This window comes from Tachypleus tridentatus, chromosome 10 (genome assembly GCF_004210375.1).
Source record: "Tachypleus tridentatus isolate NWPU-2018 chromosome 10, ASM421037v1, whole genome shotgun sequence".
NCBI lineage: Eukaryota > Metazoa > Arthropoda > Merostomata > Xiphosura > Limulidae > Tachypleus > Tachypleus tridentatus.
This window is the reverse complement of record NC_134834.1, coordinates 63,350,817-63,371,013: the sequence shown is the minus strand read 5'-3', so window position 1 is coordinate 63,371,013 and position 20,197 is coordinate 63,350,817. Positions and strand designations below refer to the sequence as shown.

Sequence of the window (20,197 nt, the reverse complement as noted above, 5' to 3'; positions counted from 1 at the left end):
ACAAATCCTATTTATTTATTTTTTTTCAATATCAGCTATCAACTGTACCTATCACGTTCTTTTTAGTCTTTTTAAAAGACATTAAGTAATCAGGAATGTACAAGTATGAAACTTTGTAGGATGGACAACAACTGCCTGTTGTGGATACAAGTGTGGAGGACGTTTCGAAAGTCTTCCTTTACACTTGTGTCTCCACAACAAGCAGTTGCCATCCATTCTACAGAGTTTCATCATGAATACTCTTGCCTAAACAATCTATAAAAGAATAAACAGGTAGTTTTATTTCTTATTATATTTTCGCAGCTAATGTTCAATCTTTCATGTAAACTTCCTCAGATATTCTCCGACTTAGTGATAAGTAGCGAATCGAATAATACACTTTTTCAATTTCGCGCAAAGCTACACGAGGAATATCTGCTCTAGTCGTCTCAAATTTAGCAGTGTAATGCTAGAGAGAAGACAGCTATCACCACCACCCACTGCCAACCCTTTTGCCAACGAATAATATGATTTAGTGTTACAATATAACGTCCTCACGGCTGTACAAGCGAGCATATTTTGTGTGATTTGGATTCAAACCAGTGACCCTCAAATCACAAGACTAGCGCCCTAACCACCTGGCCATGCCGGGCCAGGCGAAGAGAGAAAAAACACACACACACAAAACACACTTTATATTAAACAATTTGTAATTTATAAATCAAAGATTTATTATTGCGAACAAAGGGCGATTCTGGTCTGTACTATTGTCTTGAATGACAAACTCACTCGTTGTGTTTCCTGTATTCCATGGTTTCTGATTCCGGCAGTGTTTATAAACACAAGGTTGGGTAGAAAAACACCACACAACAACACCAAATATAATAGGACGGTCATGGTCATGGTCTTTACTGATATTATAGTTTGTGAGTAAATGTCCTGGGGTTTTCAAAATAAAAGAAAATTACAGGTTATTTTGTTGTTGATGTTTGTTTTCTTGATAGAGGTAGGCCTCACGAAACATGAGAAACCTATATAATAAATGTCTCATGAACAATCCAAATAAAAAAATATTTACTACTTTAAATCATATACTTAATATTTCTTGCCATTTCTCAAACGTAACCAATACAAATAATTCAAAAAATGATACAATAAACCATAACTACTACAATTTTCCCATCTAAATCGACAACAGCTTTCTTTACGTTTATTCATTTTGAAAAAAGTCAAGCTCTTTTCGATTTATTTCTTATATTAAAGCTTTCATGACCCAGTGTTACCACGAATTTCAAGTCATGTAGATATTTCTACGTCATTATGAGTAGTGTAAGTACATACTTTTAGACGATGGTATTTGCTTAAGTAATGGGTTAATATTTATAATTAATTCTTTCAAACATTCTCTTAAGACTGGCAAAAAAATGATTTTCAGAGCCAAGATCAGTGATTTGTTAAATAGAGCTAGAAAAAAATTGTTGCTGTCTCTTCGCTACTAAGTTTGTACAGTTATGTGAAAAAGTTAGGACACCCTATGAAAGCATATGTATTTGTGTAACATTTTTGGATATACAGATATTTAATCTCAATTTCAACAATACTGAGAGATTATAGGAATATAACTAAGCAATTAAAACTGAAGAAAAGACTTCCTAAGATTTGCTGTAAGTGTAATTCTACAAAAATGCATATTCTAACTGAGGAAAAAGTTAGGACACCTACCTTCTAATAGCCAATGTTACCCCCTTTGGCTGAAATAACTGCAGTGAGACGCTTCTTGTAGCTTTCTACCAGTCTCTGACATCGGTCTAAAGAAAGTTTGCCCCACACCTCAATGCAGAATTCTTTCAGCTGTGAGATGTTTGAGGGGTTTCTTGCATGTACAGCCCATCTCAAGTCACCCCACAACATATCAATGGGATTAAGATCTGGACTTTGACTCGGCCATTCCAGGACTCTCCATTTCTTAGTTTACAGCCAGTTCTTGGTGGATTTACTGGTATGTTTTGGGTCATTGTCGTGTTGCAGGGTCCAGTTCCGCTTCATCTTTAATTTTTGTACAGATGGTTTCACATGATCCTCAAGCACCCTCTTATACACAGTAGAATTCATGGTGGATTCTATGATTGTGAGCTGTCCAGGTCCTGCTGCAGCAAAGCAGCCTCAAACCATAACACTTCTACCTCCATGCTTCACAGTTGTATGAGGTTCTTCACCTGGAATGCTGTATTTGGTTTACGCCAAACATGTCCTCTGTTCTTGTGTCCAAATAATTCAATTTTGGACTCATCTGTCCAAAGAACATTATTCAAGAAATCCTGGCTTTGTCTACATTCTCTCTGGCAAACTTCAGTCTGGCCTTGATGTTTCTCTTAGAGATCAAAGGTTTCGTCCTTGCACACCTCCCATGCAAGGTAAACTTGTGCAGTCTCTTTCTGATTGTAGAGGCATGCACTTTCACATCAACAGTAGCCAGAGCCTTCTGTAGGTCCCGTGATTACATGTTAGGGTGTTTAGAGACCTCTTTTAGCATCTTGCGGTCTGCTCTCGGAGTTTCGACGACCAGACCTGGGCATGTTGGCAGTTGTTTTGAAAGCCCTCCACTTGTTGACTATTTTCCGGACAGTGAAATGGCTGATTTCAACATTTTTTGGGATCTTTTTAAATTTCTTATCAGACTCATAAGCTGCTATAATTTTCTTTCTGAAGGCCTCAGACAGCTCTTTTGCTCTCACCATGGTGCTTACTCTCACTTCAACAGTCAGGAGCAAACCAAACTAAATGTCTGAAATTTAGATAGGGCAAACTTCATTCAAAATGCTGGGTAACGATTTTCTAATCATGTGCACCTGGTGTGATACACTTGTGGGCGAGTTGTGGGGGAATAAATGTGAGGATGTCCTAACTTTTTCCTCAGTTAGAATATGAATTTTTGTAGAACTACATTTACAAAAGATCTTGAAAAGTTTTTTCTTCAGTTTTAATTGTTTAGTTATATTCCTATAATATCTCAGTATTATTAAAATTGAGATTAAATACATATATATCCAAAAATGTTACAAAAAATATACAGGCTTTCATAGGGTGTCCTAACTTTTTCACATGACTGTATATAAACAGCTGGGGAAGGTGATGTCATTTTAATGCTATTTTGTTTTGAATGCCTTTCGTTATTTATATGTATCATTCCAAACGCACTAACCTTTGTGTCAACCTTCTTCGCTAAACCTGATAAATTCCCAAATGGAAAAATTAGTGTTTAAATAAAACTAAATATATTTATACACAAACATAATATGTAAATTTTATATCTTGGAGATGTTTTGCGCTGTTTGGATCTGTTTTGTTTTTCACACATAGTAATTTCTGATGAAGTCAAATATTCGTTCTTTCTTATATTAATAAGTAAAAACATTTCTTTTAGTTTTCTATGTCTCTGGTTGTGTTGCTTAGAGGATTAAAACATAAATCGTTTCCTCACAGACATAAGTGAGCCAGGATTTAAAATTGCTAAGTTCACTACTTATTGGTCTGCGAATTTTGCCATAACAACAAATATAAACCTCATAAAGTTATCAAATATATATAACTGGACAAAGGTTCATCATACATTGTAGTGATCTTAAGAAACCAAATATTAAAATATTTTAAAAATGCACTCGGGGTATATGAAAATTAGATCACTTTGCATTTTTCTTTTCTTTTCTTTTTGTATTGTAGGATAATATTTCAGGATCTGATAATAAGTCAACAGTATTTCTACAATTCTTGCAATTTTTGAAGATTTTTAGCGCATTAAAAGATCAAATGTTAAAGTATACTTCAAAAATTCCATAAAATTGCATATTAATGTAAGTTAAAAAGATGACCCGTCATGGCTATGTAGTAATGGGGCTCAACTTCTAATCTTAGGGTTAATATCCCTGTCCCACCAAACATGCTCGTTCTTTCAGCTGTGGGAATATTATCGTGTGACTATACGTTGGTAATAGAGCAGTCCAAGAATTGGCGGTGGGCCGTGATAACTAACTGCCTTTCCTCTGCCCCCCGCTAGTACAGCGGTATATCTCCGGATTTACAACGCTACAATCAGGGGTTCGATTCCCCTCGGTGGGCTGAGCAGATAGCCCTTTGTGGCTTTGCTATACGAAAAACACGCGCACACACACACGCCTTTCCTCTAGGTTTACAGAAATAAATTAGGGACGGCTAGCGCAGATAGTATTTGTGTAGTTTTGCGCTAAATTCAAAATAAACAAACCAGACAAAAAGACGTCCAAAAGTAAGAAATTGATAAATGCTAAATTTTGTCATCCTGAACGTAAACGATGGACGGATTTCCACAATACTTGAGTAAGATATCAATAATTATAGCCGTGTATGTAGCTTGTTATAGCAAAGCCACATCGGACTGTCTGCTGAGCCAACCGAGGGAAATCGAACCCCTTATTTTAGCGTTGTAAATCCATAGACTTAACGGTGTACCAGCGAGGTACTATTATAATCGTAGTAGAATTTTAGCATCATTCACGCATTAGATACACATAAAGCATGTTTGTTTGTAAAACGTACTCGTAAGTAGGAGACAAATTGTTGCAGTTTGTTTATTTTAAAGCTCAAAGCTACGTAAGGACTAGATAATATCTTCAGATATCGGAACCCAAGGTCAGTATTATATCAAGGTCAGTAAACTGTTGTATCATAGAGTACAAATATTATTGTATTTTACTGGGTCATCGTTATAATATAATTTGCACGTGTTAAACGCTCCTCTCATCAATAGCGGCAACATTAAAAATTTTGCCCTTTAATGATTGTATATACATTGCTGGCCAAAATCTTAAGGGCAGTGAAAATAAAGAAAAACATGCATTTTGCGTTGTTAGACTCAACCACTTTTTTGAGTAGAGCTTTGAAAGACGAAAATAAGAAAATGGAATATGAAAATAAAAAACAACTTTTTTTAGAATTTAATAGGGAAAATGTGAACACTATGAAATTAGCCTAAATACTAGCTGGTCAAAAATTTAAGACCAAACTGAAACGAAGCGTTAATCGGTAAACATGTAACGAAATTTATTCATTTGTGTTCAAGCATTAGTGTTGTCAATGTCTCCCACTGACATCTCCTGTGTTAACGTTGGGTAAAAACATGGCAAAGACTAAAAAGTTGACAGAATTTGAACTTGGCAGAATTGTTGAGCTGCAAAAGCAAGGTCTCTCTCCGAACGTGCCATCGCTGGTGAGATTGGGCGTAGTAAAACTGCTGTTACAAATTTCTTAGAATACCCTGAGAGACACTGAACGAGAATTTTACGTGGTTGGCCCAGGAACATTTCGCCGGCGTTGAGCAGGAGGATTTGATGTGTTGTCCAGCAAGACACCACCCTGTCGTCGAACCAGATTAAAGTTCTTACGGACGCAGGATGCAGCTTAAGAACAATAAAACGGTGTCTACGAGAGAAAGCCCTTAAAAATCGTAAACGTCTTCAAAGGTGACGCCTCCTTCCGCACCACGAAACAGCTCGGTTAAACTTTGAACCACCAAAATTGAGAAGCACCAAACATGGAACGTAGAAAAGTGGACGAAGGTTTTATCTTCTGATGAGAAACAATTTAACCTGGATGGTCCAAATGGCTTCCAACGTTACTGGCAAGATAAGAATATCCCACCAGAGACATTTTCTACACGACACAGTGGAGGAGGTTCCATCATGATATAGGGTACTTTCTCCTTCCATGGAACAATGGAGCTTCAGGTTATACAGGGGCGTCAAATAGCAGCTGGCTACATTGGCATGTTGGAGAGAGTATTCTTATTGACTGAAGGCCCTCGCTTTTGTGGAAATGACTGGATCTTTCAGCAGGACAACGCTGCAATCCACAATGCCCGCAGGATAAAGGACTTTTTCATGGGGAATAACGTGATTCTTTTGGACCATCCAGACCAAACTGAACCCCATTGAAAATGTTAGGGGAACTCTTTAGAAATGGACGTTAATTCCAAACAGTGCATGATCTTCACCACTTGGAATAATATTCCAGCTAGCCTTCTGCAAACGCTTATATTGACCATGCCAAAGCGAATGTTTGCAGCTATTCGCAATGACGGTCATGCAAGTTACTACTGAGACCTCTTGTTGGACATTTCCTACCCTGTTTAGGACTTCTTTTTGGTATGGTCTTAAACTTTTGACCTGCTAGTATATAGGCTAATTTCATAGTGTTCACATTTTCCCTATTAAATGCTAAAAATGTTTTTCATTTTTATTTTCATCTTTCGAAGCTCTATTTAAATAAGTGGTTGAGTCTAACAATGCAAAATGCATATTTTTTTCTTTATGTTCATTGCTCTTAAGATTTTCGCCAGCAGTGTATATAGTGAACCGTGGTGTCTGTGTCCCATTTGATAAACTGTGCACCAGACAAAACTCAAAGTTTACTTTTGAAATGACGGAAGAACAGGCATGAAACTTGATGATGTCAAATGTTACTTCATAAGCAGGATTCCTACCCTAATTTATTAAAAATTAACTATACATTTCGAAATGTGACGTAACGTAAAAAATAAAAATATAAGTGTACTGTATGCTTATGTAGGTTTAATTTTCGCTGTAGGTGATACAATCAGCTCATAGCTTTGGCTTTGAATAAAACTAAGAGTGTAACACAAGTAATTTTTTAAACTGCATCAAATAACTTAAGTTGTTTCATTAACTTACACTTTCCCCGTGACTGGGGACGGGTAATTTTGATTGTAAAATAAAGCACTTAAAAATTTTTGAATTTAGAATACAATGTTAATGAAAACGATTTAATCTTAAACAGCTAATGAAAATACATATGATATTTTAAAAAATAGTCTAAAGAACAATGATGCTCATATCGATAATCATAATAAAACATTATTTTATAGTGAGTAGAATGTGTTAAATAATCAATAGTTCGCTTGTGTTTTAAATATAAACGCTGAGAATATTCTTGTATGTGGCATAATTCCCTGAAGTGTGGCTTTGCTATAAGAGACACACATATATATCATTTGTAAATCACAAGTTTCGGCTATTTAATATTATCTTAATTATTTAATAAATAAAATTAATTGTATCCTATTAATTGCTGAAAAAATAAAATTCTTGACTTTAGATATTCAGCTATTCTAAATATAAACAGTTCCTTAAAAGGTGAGGATGTAACCTTGTAAATTTAAAGAAACCAGATTCGGCAGTTACTCAGTTAGCGAAATAGTAGTTTATGAGCTTTGACAACAAATGTGATGACTTCATAAAATCATGATATAAGCAAAACATGAATGAGTGAAAGAGAAAACTAAAGGAAACCTAACGTTTAATCTAAAGTATTCCGAAATGTACTCATATATATACTCTTCAAAAAAAGAAACGCAAAAGGCAAAATATGAGACAAATTGTTAACAAGTTCATTCCGGGTAGTTCTGTATGACATGTGTGAAACTTTGCACATTCACTGCTGAACATCCAAAGCCTGCAAAGGCGAAGTCCACGCTCACTAGGTGAAGTTTAACGTCAGTCAACGTCAATAACGAGTATGTCCCCCGTGAGCATCAATAACTGCTTGGCATCACCTGCCCATGAAAGCAATGAGATGACAAATCACATCCTGTGGAATGGCTGTCGACTCAGCCTGCAAAGCTGCTGCAAGCTGAGGTAGAGTATGCGGTTGAGGTTGTCGCCGTCGCAGACGTCGGTCCAACTCGTCCCAAAGATGTTCGATGGGGTCTAAATCTGGTGATCTGGAGGGCCAGGGAAGAACGTTGATGTTGTGGTGTCTCAAGAAGACAGTGGTGAGTCGGGCTGTGTGAGGACGGGCGTTGTCATGTTGAAAAACGTCGTTGACGTTCACCATGATGGGTTGCACACGTTGCCTAAGAATCTTGTAGACGGTTGCGTACGGTATGATCGGAAATCCTACGCAGCCCTGGTATGGTTGAGGCAGTAGACGTCGCAGTGGTGGTCCTATCCCGAAGGTGACGTAACCGGATGTTGCGATCTTGTGCGGGCGTGGTCACATGAAGTCTGCCAGATCGTGGACGATCACGACTTGATCCATGTTGTTGGTGACGATTCCATAGCCTTGTGATGGTGCTTGGGTGAACATTCACAGCTCTAGCAACATCTGACCGAGATTCGCCTGCTTGCAAGCGACCAATGGCGTTGTTGCGTTGTGCTTCAGTCAGTCTTGGCGTATCTGTATTGCGTGTCGGTGGCTTAACACTGAGCTATGGAAACCGAGAACCCGTCACTTTTATAGGGATTTTGCACATGTTGCACTTGCAGAACATGCAGATCTCTCAAACACATTTATTGGACACGCATGCGTTTTGGCGAAAAATCCGATGTTTTCCTCCGTTTTCAAAGTGCACAACTTTTATTGTCATTTTGGTCTGACAATCAGCGCCTTAACACGTGTAACATCACATACTCTGAGCTTGTAACGTTATTACATATATTTCTCTTTAAAATAACAAAAATATTCCTTTTGCATTTCTTGTTTTGAAGAGTGTATTTTTTATTACTTTTACCAAACGTTTAAGTTTTAAATGCTGTACAATATTCAGATCAATAAATGAAATATATTTTTGAAGGTGGGCTTTCTGATTTATTTCATATCAGGTATGGCAAAACTTTCCTTAGTAACCTAAATTTCACTTATCTTCTTCACCATAATGCTCTGTTTGTTTACTCAAGGATATTGATAGGCTTTGTAACCATAAACTTATGGTTTCTTTGTTTGTTTAGAATTTCGTGCAAAGCTACTCGAGGGCTGTCTGCGCTAGCCGTCCCTAATTTTAAAGTATAAGACTAGAGGGAAGACATCTAGTCATCACCACCCACCGCCAACTCTTGGGCTACTCTTTTAACAACGAATAGTAGGATTGATCATCATATTATAACGCCCCCACGACTGAAAGGGTTAAGATGTTTGGTGCGACCGGGATTCGTACCCGCAACCTCAGATTACGAGTCAAACACCTTAAACCACCTGGCCATGCCGGGCCGATTTGTTTGTTTGTTTTTTAATTTCGCACAAAGCCACTCAAGGGCTATCTGTGCTAGCCGTCCTTAATTTAGTAGTGTAAAACCAGAGGGAAGGCAGCTAGTCATCACCACTCTCCGCCAACTCTTGGGCTACTCTTTCACCAACGAATAGTGGAATTGACCGTCACATTATAACGCCCCCACGGCTGAAAGGGCGAGCATGTTTGGCGCGACAGGGATGCGAACCCGTGACCCTCAGATTACGAGTCGCACGCCTTAACACACTTGGCCATGCCGGGCCTCTGCCGGGCCGGAACTTATGGAGTTCGATAATATCAGTTGCTTTTATACTTGTGAAGATGAACAAAATGGACCTCTTTTGTCACCACACAAAGAGAATGATAAATGTATTTTATTCGGGAATTTATAGCTTTTAAATAAATATTAAGTATTTCAGTTTACATTTATTATCACTGAGTGGTAATATAATATACTGTACCTGAATTATCCACGATAATAATAAATAACAGAAGGATAATAATAAGTATGTGTCGTATTCACTCAGATTAAGACTTATGAAGACACTAGATTACAGAATAAATCTAAAAAACAATAACAATAGAAAAAGAACGCATAGAATAGCTGGTGTTCATTAGTTACGTTTATATTACTGGAAAAGACAATTTCAATGGTCACTCACTGACAAAAGGGGTTTGTTCCAAGCTGACGGTTAATTAATTTACTGGTTATGGTTGATGTGAATTGAAATGTAATTGACACAGTGATTTTTAGCCGCGATATAGCAACTCATAGAATGGCTCAAGTACAAATGTTTATCTCAGCTCCGCCATCTCTTGATCGGTTTGAGGTGTAATTACAGTTTTGGACTCGGAAAATCTAACTCTTTCAGTTGATGTATTTAACGAAACCTAAGGTCTCATAGATTAATATAATCTAATTCTATCTAAAATCATTTCAGTTTGAGAGTAGACTGGTAGAGGTCATGATGAGTTGTAAAATCCAATCGGGTATACGCGCGCGCCCCATGCTAGTATCACTAGTGAAAAGTGATATAACTAATAAAGAAGAAAAATTAATCTTATAAATTAATTTACTCTAATCCTGCCTAAAAGATTTTGAAGTGCCTCGTCTACCCGGGATTACGTCTTGTTTTCCTTTTTTTACTTTTGTTTTTCAGAGGGATAGAAATAACATGTGCATATGTATATATAAAGAATTTTGCTAAAGTCCTAAATAAAGTAAATTCTACAGTACACAATTGTAACTCTTAAAATTGACCATTATTTTATTTTTGCTTCAACAAGTGATTAATGTCTTATTCGATAGCCCTAGTGTAATTTTGCGCGAAATTCCAAAAAAACAACAACACGAAGATGATATAAGACTGCTGAATGTGGTTCAAATATAAAACAATTTGTGACTTCAAAACAGCTAAATAAAGAAACATGTAATTATAAACACAGCTAAAGTAATATTTATATTATATTTTGTTCTTTTGTTATGAGAAATTAAAGCTACACTATGGGCTGTCCGTTCACTGTCCACTGCAGGTATCGAAACTCTATTTTATCGTTATTATAAGTCTACTGACTTACCGCTGAAGAAAACATAGTATTATTTAAGTATAGTCTAGATGTTTTTAGTGGTTGTTTTTCTTATCACTTGCAAGAATTAAGTGGTAGATCAGTGGGGATTACAATTAAGATTTAAATTAAACAAGGATAATTAAAAGATGATTAAAATAAAGTTTTAATTAAACACAAAACAATCTTTTCACATATCTTGATGTAACTAATTTAAACAAGCTTACATAACATACATCCTATCCCAAAAAGCATCATAGGGCGTATACAATTACTTGTTTACGATGAAGGCTATCAAAAACAGTGAATATTTAGGAGAGTCTAATTGATTAAAACAATGGTTTCATGACTATCCTAATAAACTAGTGAATGCTTACGTGTCATAAATTACTAACCACAAATGTCACTATTGCTAAATATATCATTATTCCCATTTGTCATTAAATAGGAGCTACGGAACAGTTATAGCAAGTTACATCTTTTTATTATTATACAATTATATTCTCCTTGTTGTAAGTAGTTTAGATTAAAGTAGACATGGGTATTGAGAATTAGATATGTGATGGAAAATCAACGTGAAATAAATTGAACAAATGTAAAATGTTTTACAGAAATTACACCAAAATGAAACTTACCTTTAAAATAATATTTTGAGTTAAGAATAATTGATTTATTTCTTTTCGTTAATCAATTTTTTACATGTTTAGCTAAGAACAAGACAAAAAGTAGGAAGTGAACTGGTTAAAATAAAAAACAATGATACGATGAATCTAAGCAAATGGTGATATCTACAATGGTGATGTATTGTTTTACAAAGAAATTGGATCATTGATTCGCTCAATGCTAAACAATAACAAAGTAATGAAAAATACTAGTTTTCCGTTTGTCTTCTAAGGTGGAACGAAAGATGTGTGTTACACGGAACGTTTAACAATAATACGCGTAGAGATGACGGCCACTCTCCTCTAGGTACTGCACGGTCGTTCCACAGTCAACTTACAAAGAGATGTCATTCCGGCTTTTGATATTACCATAAAGACTTCTTACTCTGTGACGACTACAACAGTGTTTTGTATGAAACGTAAATGGAAAATGTAAAAGAAATGAATCATACTGTTTCAGTTCATTTACACCCATGTTTAAGTGGGAACTTAACATCCATCATCTTTCTTGTTATTAAGTCAAGTGCTTATACCTTTAAAATCAGTTTTATAACTAGGTAACGTTATGTTAATTCTTTTGGGATTTTACAAGCAAAGTATCCCGTAATGTCTATCTAAAATTAAATACCCATTTTGGGACAGCAGTGAAACATCTGAAGAAATTTGGGTGGAGTCATTCCAGAAAATTAAAGTGTCTAATCTATCTTAACTGATGCTACTGACGAGAAATAGCAGACTGTCTCACAACTGTGAAAGTGTTTAAAAATAGTTTATTGTTAACAGGAGAGACAAATTCACTTATCTTACAATACACATTACACCATATTTCCGTTAATAGAAGCGACAGATCCACATATCTCATAATACACATAACAACATATTTCCGTTAATAGAAGCGACAGATCCACATATCTCATAATACACATAACAACATATTTCCATTATCAACAGAAAAAAAGATTCATTGATCTCATAATACATATGGCAATGTCTTACTGTTAACAGCAGAGACAGATCCATTGATCTCATTATACTTATGATAATATATTTATGTTAATAGCAGAAAAGACCCCATAACCCCTGTATTTAACTTTGCCACCTTTAGATATCAGACATATTTTACTAACTCTGTATCAGTCATCAGTTATGAATATTTCATACAAAATCGCATCTCTCATTTTAATATTCCAAAAATAATTATCCTTTAACTATTATTAAATATTTTTTCACAATCCCTGACTGATTACTTTTGATCATTTTGGCTCATCACTTAATAATCTAATTTGCGAGTTTTCCTTCTAAATCACAAACGCTTTTATTTCTCTATCAACTGTCCCTTCATTAATCGTATCAGACTGTACAAATTTTGAAGTCTATGACGATAAAATATCAGTTTCATACAGATATTTACTAAAGTCGATGGTTATTACACAAGAAATTACATACATTTAAATATTTTATTCTTTACCACATATTTCTTTGGGTTTGGTTTGTTTTTGAATTTTGCGCAAAGCTACCCAAAGTCTATCTGCGCTAGCCGTCCTTAATTTAGCAGTGTAAAAATAAAGAGAAGCCAGCTTATCACCTACCGCGAGCTTTTGGGCTACTCTTTTATCAACGAGTCTTTTTATTCAAGTCTGTGATATTAGAAACTAATTCACTTTTGCTGCTACAGCTTCATTTTTTGGCTCAGGGATGTAGAACATTTTGAAGCTCACAACCATTAATTTTATATAATGGACTCTATTATTTGTAAACTGTACTTTAAACGTCAACATAAGCCTTAACTTTTGTACAAACATCCTTCAGAATACTTTCTAATTATTCAAGTATTTTTTGTTTGCACTTTATGTCCATTTACATTTTTCGAACCTCATAAAAACTTTTTAATTAATAAATAAGCCGAAGAAAATGTTAAAAGTTTATTTTTAGGAAAGAACAAAATAAACCGTAAAGAATCTGAAAAATGGTTTTAGGCATAATAAATCTTAATGTTTGTAAGTAAACCGAATCCTATGGTCGCATACAATAGTCACAATGCAATTGTCTTTTTTTTTACCTATTTTGTTCGTTCTGCATGACGGTGGATTTAACAACAAGATAAAAAAAAGACATACTGTCGAAGGGATTATTTCCTCAACCCCAAATGATTCGTAACTGTAACGTTTTGTTCTGTGAGATTTCTGATCGTAGTAGGTTTCTAGGAATGTCTGCTAAATATGTGTTTCAAGTGTTACAGTATTCATTTAAATTCCTTTATAAAAAGTATATAGCTGATGACAAAGTGCCTCACACAAGTTTTAACTTACTGATATTTAACTTTATTCCTTTTTGATTTGAATTCAGTTGACAAAATAGGATGAAAACAAATTATAACATAAGCTAACTTATGTGCCATTTCTTATCCCTCAGTGTGAATTTTGACAGAAACGGCTGTTGGCACATTACAAGGTTTTATTTTTATCTACATACAAAAAGAAGTTTAATTCAATACATGGTTTTAGCAATAATAACAATACGAAAATTGAAAAAGTTTATCCAAGTACTGCATGGTACAACAGCATTTTAAAACATTTGTTCAAAAAGAACATGTACTGCCGCGCATTGATATCATTATACCTGAAGCGTTACCTTCAAATACGTAGACAATAACCGTACTGTACATTTAACTATCGTTCAATACACCTAATAATTTAGTTTTAACTGAGCGAAAGAAGGTTTTATAACGACGCATAAATATGGAAATGAAGTAGGCGGTTTCAGATATGAATCTTAATTGGTATAGTATTACATAATACAACATGTGTGCTTATTGGGGTAAACTGTTAAATTAGAGTATTGACTGAGTGGTTTTAAACTACGTTCTTTAAACATCTTAAAGTAAATAAAAGAACGTTCTATTACTCTACACACCTTGTATAAAAACGTGGTAACTCACGTGCTGATTTAAAGTTTCGACTCGTGGTTGTATTGTCTGTTGAACTTGTTTAAACAGGTACGAAGAGTCCTTGGTGCAAACCTTGGAGTACAGTACTTCCTGGTATTCGCATCGTAAAATAAGAAACCTGAAGAAACAAGTTCGTTCACTAACCTGAAATATAATTGTTAAACAACCACGTTATTGCGTGAAAATCATATGTGTCCCTAAAGATAATGTCCTTCCATGTTCAAATCAACATCTATGAAAAAAAAAAGTCAACCAGACTTGAGTTTTTAGTGATATAAGCTTCTTACATCTGTTTATATGTGCATGAAACAGTTATTTAAATTATTATTCAATAGATGGAGAAGCAAAAATTATCCATTGATTTAAAAGAAACAAATATTATTGAATAGTTTCTGTAAATATTGGTGAGAATGACATGTATGTCAACTGTTTCAAAATATAATTAATATTCATCTTGTCTTTCAAGAAATTAATTTTTAGTGTCATACGAAAATTACTGAAAACAATGACAGATATTTATAAAGACACTCTGGTTATTTTCAGCCGTGGGGGCGTTATAATGTGACGGCCAATCCCACTACTCGTTGGTAAAAGAGCAGCCCAAGAGTTGGTGGTGGGTGGTGATGACTAGCTGCCTTCCCTCTAGTCTTACATTGCTACATTAGGGATGGCTAGCACAGATAGCCCTCGAGAAGCTTTGTGCGAAATTAAAAAACAAACAAACAAACACTGGTTATTTTGTATTTTCTTTTTATTGAATTTCGCGCAAAGCTACTCAAGGGCTATCTGTGCTAGCCGTCCCTAATTTTACAGTATAAGACTAGAGGGAAGGCAGCTAGTCATCACCATCCACCGCCAACTCTTGGGCTACTCTTTACCAACGAATAGTGGGATTGACCGTCACATTATAACGCCCCCACGGCTGAAAAAGTGAGCATGTTTGGTGCGACGGGGATGCGAATCCGCGACCCTCAGATTAAAAGTCGTACGCCTTAACCCACCTGGCCATACCGGGCCGGTTATTTTGTGATGTAATGTTTAACACTGTCATTGGACCGAGAATAATTAATCGAGAGTATTACTGAATATGCTTGTATGAGCTTTTATTGGCTAAGAACTCCTTTTTGTTATTTTTAGCACTTTATTTAACATTTTTTATCAAAATATTTATGCATTACAAACGAAAAAAACACTACTGTCTAGTGTTTTTGAGAAAAAATGTTAAAGAACATTCTTATATATATATATGCTAATTAGATTGCTTTTATAAGTTCACTTGTAGCAGGTAAAGAATTGAAGGTATAAAACAAGAACTAATGAATTCTGTACGCACATTTGCATTTTTCACGATAGAAAAATCACATTCATAATTTAAATTCAATGAATATTTATAATCTCTTTTATGGTTGATATAAATATTAAACGTTACTTCATATAACTTGTATTTTTCGATAAATATCAAGGAAGAGGAATTATGGCTGAAAAGTGAGCTCACCCTGAGTCGTTACAATGTTCTAAGTAACAATATAAAGCTATTACGTAACAAAAGGCAATCAACTGTTAATTTTTATTAGACACTGTTTACACGAACCTCACAATTAGTTAAAAAGAGACACAAAAAAAACCCACAGTGGATAGGATGCGATTGCTATACCTGGTGGATAACGTAAACTTTAAAAAATAATGTATTTGATTTTTCATCAAAGTCCTCACTTAAAACATGTGAAAGAACTTAGCATTTTAATTCTATCAGTCTCCGTATTTCTTGATCGGATCTTAGAGGTCAAATTTTATGCCTTCTTGGACAGTTCACTGAATTTTTCTTGGCATTGAGTTATTTCAAGAAGATTAAAAAATAACAATATTTACTTGTTTTGTTTTTTGTTTATTTTTTTCATTTGAGGAAGACAACGTCTTGAGTGTTTTCGAGGAAACAACATATTTGCTAAGACAAGGTAATGATTCCTTGCAAACCCCAATCATTTCAAATCTGTGTCATTAGTTATTGTTATTAAAATTGACGTAGTATTTCTTGTCAGTCAGCACGTACGTTACTGTTCTAGTCTCCTTTTTAAAGAACGGGTCTTTGTTTGTGGTGTGTTTTCCTGATCAGCTTTCCCAAATATGTTGTTTCAGTGTTCATTTTGTAAGGAATATATTGTTAAAAATGGCATCCAGACTTATACAACATTTCAGATATGGATTAGCTCTCAGTTATAATTTAACCTTTCTTATTTTGGTGCAGTAACATAGACTATCATATACACATATTATATATTTGTGCTGTTTAGTATGTAGAAATAGTTAAACTTATGTAGCTAGCTGCTTTCTTTGACAGAACCCCAAATATTTTGGGTCTTGTAATAAATGAAGCTACTCTGACGAAACCATATTTGTATTACACACCAAAGTTTGTTTGTTTGTTTTGTTTTGAATTTCGCGCAAAGCTACTCGAGGGCTATCTGCGCTAGCCGTCCCTAATTTATCAGTATAAGACTAGAGGGAAGGCATCTAGTCATCACCACCCACCGCCAACTCTTGGGCTACTCTTTTACCAACGAATAATGGGATTGACCGTCACATTATAACGTCCCACGGCTGAAAGGGCGAGCATGTATGGTGCGACCGGGATTCGAACCCACGACCCTCGGATTACGAGTCGAGGCCATGATGGGCCTACACACCAAAGTAAATTTTACAAAAGAATACACGTTTTTCCAAAATACAAAATTATAAAAGGATTTTCACAAGGCAGTTTCGAACTAAGATCCTCGCCTATGAAATTTTAATTTTATTTCACAATGTGCTACATTTTAGAAAAAGTTTTCAGTTTTATATTTTTGGTTCGTTTTGAATTTCGCGCAAAGTTACTCAAGGGCTATCTGCGCTAGTCGTCCATAATTTAGCAGTGTAAGACTAGAGAGAAGGCAACTAATCATCACCATCCACTGCCAACTTCTGAGCTACTCTTTTACCAATGAATGACCGCACTTTATAACACCCTTTCGTATTAGAGGCGAGCATGTTTGGTGTGACAGAGATTCGAACCCGTTACCCTCAGATTACGAGTTGTGTGCCTTAACCATCTGGCCATGCCGGGCTTTATTTTTTCGTAAGATTAAATTTGCAAAAGAAAATTAAATAGTAATATTGAGTTTAAAATATATATGACCAGCTTACGAGAACATTACTCAAATTTTGCTAAATGGGCATTCAAACAAACAGAACAAAGTAAATAAATAATAAAAAAGTACTAAATGTTATCTCACTCTTTGCCTCGTAGCTTGTTCCTTTAAAATTGAACTGATGTGGGTTTTCTGCAATTATAATGAGCCTCTTATAAGAAGATGTGTTTGTTTCATCATACGAAGAAAGCACACAGAATAAGAAAAAAGCTAAATCATGCATTTAAGAAATACTGTAATCCAAGTGTTTTCGAAGATAAAAATTCTTTAGTGGACCAAGCTTGTGCTAATAGTTAGTGGTAGGGATTAATGGTTCAGTTTTTTATGTCCCGTAATTTCAAAATAAATATGTAAAAATGATAAAACAAATCGCTCCTTGTTCTTTGGACCGTGTGTGCTTTATAATGATGACGGTCAAATACCATTATTCCAACATTAAAATAGCTCAACAGTTGGTGGTTGGTGCTACTGATTAGCTGCTTTTCCACTAATCCAAATTAGCTGTGTTTAGTACAGACAACCCTTGAGTTCTTTTGCGTAATTATACAGAAAACACATAAAAAATCTACTTTAAGGGTTGAAATAGATGGAAACGATCCTCATGTCTGTTTCCTAGATGTTTAATGTATCATTCTTTTCTTAGTGAGAGAGGTTTTGGTAGTACATTTGTTATTCTATGGTTTTGAACTCAGCGTGATGATTATCATGCTTGTTGCGTTGTTAGAAGTTGTAACCAGCAATCATTACAGGTTAAATGTAATGCCAGTTGCTAGTGACATCTAATGACAAATTACGAAATCAATTTTATTTTACTCATTTATGGTTTCAAGTGATAATTTATCTTCACCATAGGCAAGTAGAACCAAAATATTCACATCATAATTAATAAATATTAATTATTTGAAATATGAGTATTCTTAAACTATTATTTTTGTTAATAGGTATTAGATACAATTATTTGCGCTATTTAAAGTTTTACGATAATTGTATCTGTATAGAATCTTTAGAGGAGCTTCTAAAATGTTCTTGAATAGAAGAAGAGAAAAGAAATTTTTACTGAATATATTTCAAAGTAACCTTCTATCTTCAAATTTTAAATTCCTAAATCACGTGGTATAAAGTTAATATTTGAAAAGCTTCAAAGAATATTATACACCCTAAAATATTTAGTTAGAAAACTTGCAAAAAATAAACAAACGAACTCAAATTTGGAAAATATAAAATTAAAAGGATTAATTTGCTTTCAATTTTTGACCATCAATTCAAGTTTAACAGATCTTCACAAATTTGCAGGCCTGGCATGGCCAGATGGTTAAGGCATTCGGCTCGTAATTTGAGGGTCGTGGGTTCGAATCTCCGTCACACCAAACCTGCTAGCCCTTTCAGCCTTGGGGTGTTTTAAAGTTATTATCAATCCCACTATTCGTTGGCAAAAGAGTTGCCCAAGAGGTGGCGGTGGGTGGTGATTGCTAGCTATCTTCTCGCTAGCCTTACACTACTAAATGAGGGACGGCTTGCACATATAGCCTTTGTGTATCTTTGAGCGAAATTAAAAACCAACCATAAATTTGTACTTACGTTTGTTCTTTAGTTAGAAAATGTCGACCAAAGCTGAAGCTACAAAATGATTATCTTGGCAAAACCTTTTTGAACCAGGTTATAAGCACTCAATGACAACTATTGACTGCTTTTGTCTGATAGAACAATGAAACTCGGGCATCACTCTTATCGCGCGCATAATTATTGCTTTTGAGCTCGGAGATCATGTTTAGCGAAAACGGATTGCAAACCAGAAATCTGTGAACTTACAATTCGGGCACCTCCCAAACCATTAGACCACGGTTTGCCCCAAAAAGGTTTGCAACATTAAACAAACAGATTTATTAGATTTGACAATTATTTTAACTTAGTAGCTAATCTTCGGTTTTTTTTATTACTGTAATCTGATACGAAAAGTTTGGTTTGTTTTGAACTTCGGGCAAAGCTACACGAGGGCTATCTGCGCTAGTCGTCACTAATTTAGCAGTGTAAAACTGGAGGGAAGGCATCTAGTCATCACCACCTACCGCCAACTCTTGGGTTACTCTTTTATCAACGAATACTGGGATTTACCGTCACATTATAACTCTCCCACGGCTGTTTGGTGCGATGGGGATTCGAACCCGCGACCCGCGGATTACCTGTCGAGTGCCTTAACCACCTGGTCATGCTGGGCCAGGCACGATAGAAGTACAGATGTCGACTCGTCTTCATCATAAACTTATTTGTTTGTTTTGAATTTCGCGCAAAGCTACTCGAGGGCTATCTGCGCTCATCATAAACTTTGAAGACACTGAAGTTAATAATTTTACAATATGGGAAATACCCAGTTAACACAGCCAAGACGAAATTCCCATTTCCTTTGCAAAACAAAATAATATTTGAAGAATAAATTTCCATTAACATTTTAAATTTAGTGCAAAGATATAAAATAGGCTATCTGCACTCTATCCACTATGAGTAACCTAACCCCGAACTGTGGCTATCTGCACTCTATCCATTACGAATAACCTAACCCCGAACTTTAGATTGGTAAGTTTGTAAACCTACAGCTGACACACTAAGAAATATTAACAAATTCGAAGTTGGCTAGGATAATAAAATATATATTAACGTTGTAGCCGTTACAAGTTTCATTATTTATAGATACGAAGCAACCATGTAAAGAAGTGTGTCACAAATATCCTATTATAACACGGTGTTAACAGCAGACACTTTGTACCCTAATTTAAAGAGAGTAACTTAATTTTGTCAAGAAAGAGGT

The 20,197-nt window shown here is 35.2% G+C and overlaps 1 long non-coding RNA gene across 2 annotated transcripts in view; it reads right to left on the bottom strand.

The window, feature by feature from the left end:
- The window catches only part of LOC143229441 (uncharacterized), a 68,798-nt gene that overhangs the window by 24,867 nt on the left and 23,734 nt on the right, over positions 1-20,197 (bottom strand). The window contains exons 2-3 of one of the 2 annotated variants that reach the window (XR_013015865.1): positions 14,176-14,353; positions 738-1,010 (exon numbers count right to left, since the gene is read on the bottom strand). This is a non-coding gene — a long non-coding RNA (uncharacterized LOC143229441). Of the gene's footprint in view, positions 1-737; positions 1,011-14,175; positions 14,354-20,197 lie in introns of those variants that run through there. The other variant, XR_013015866.1, reaches the window with a different exon arrangement.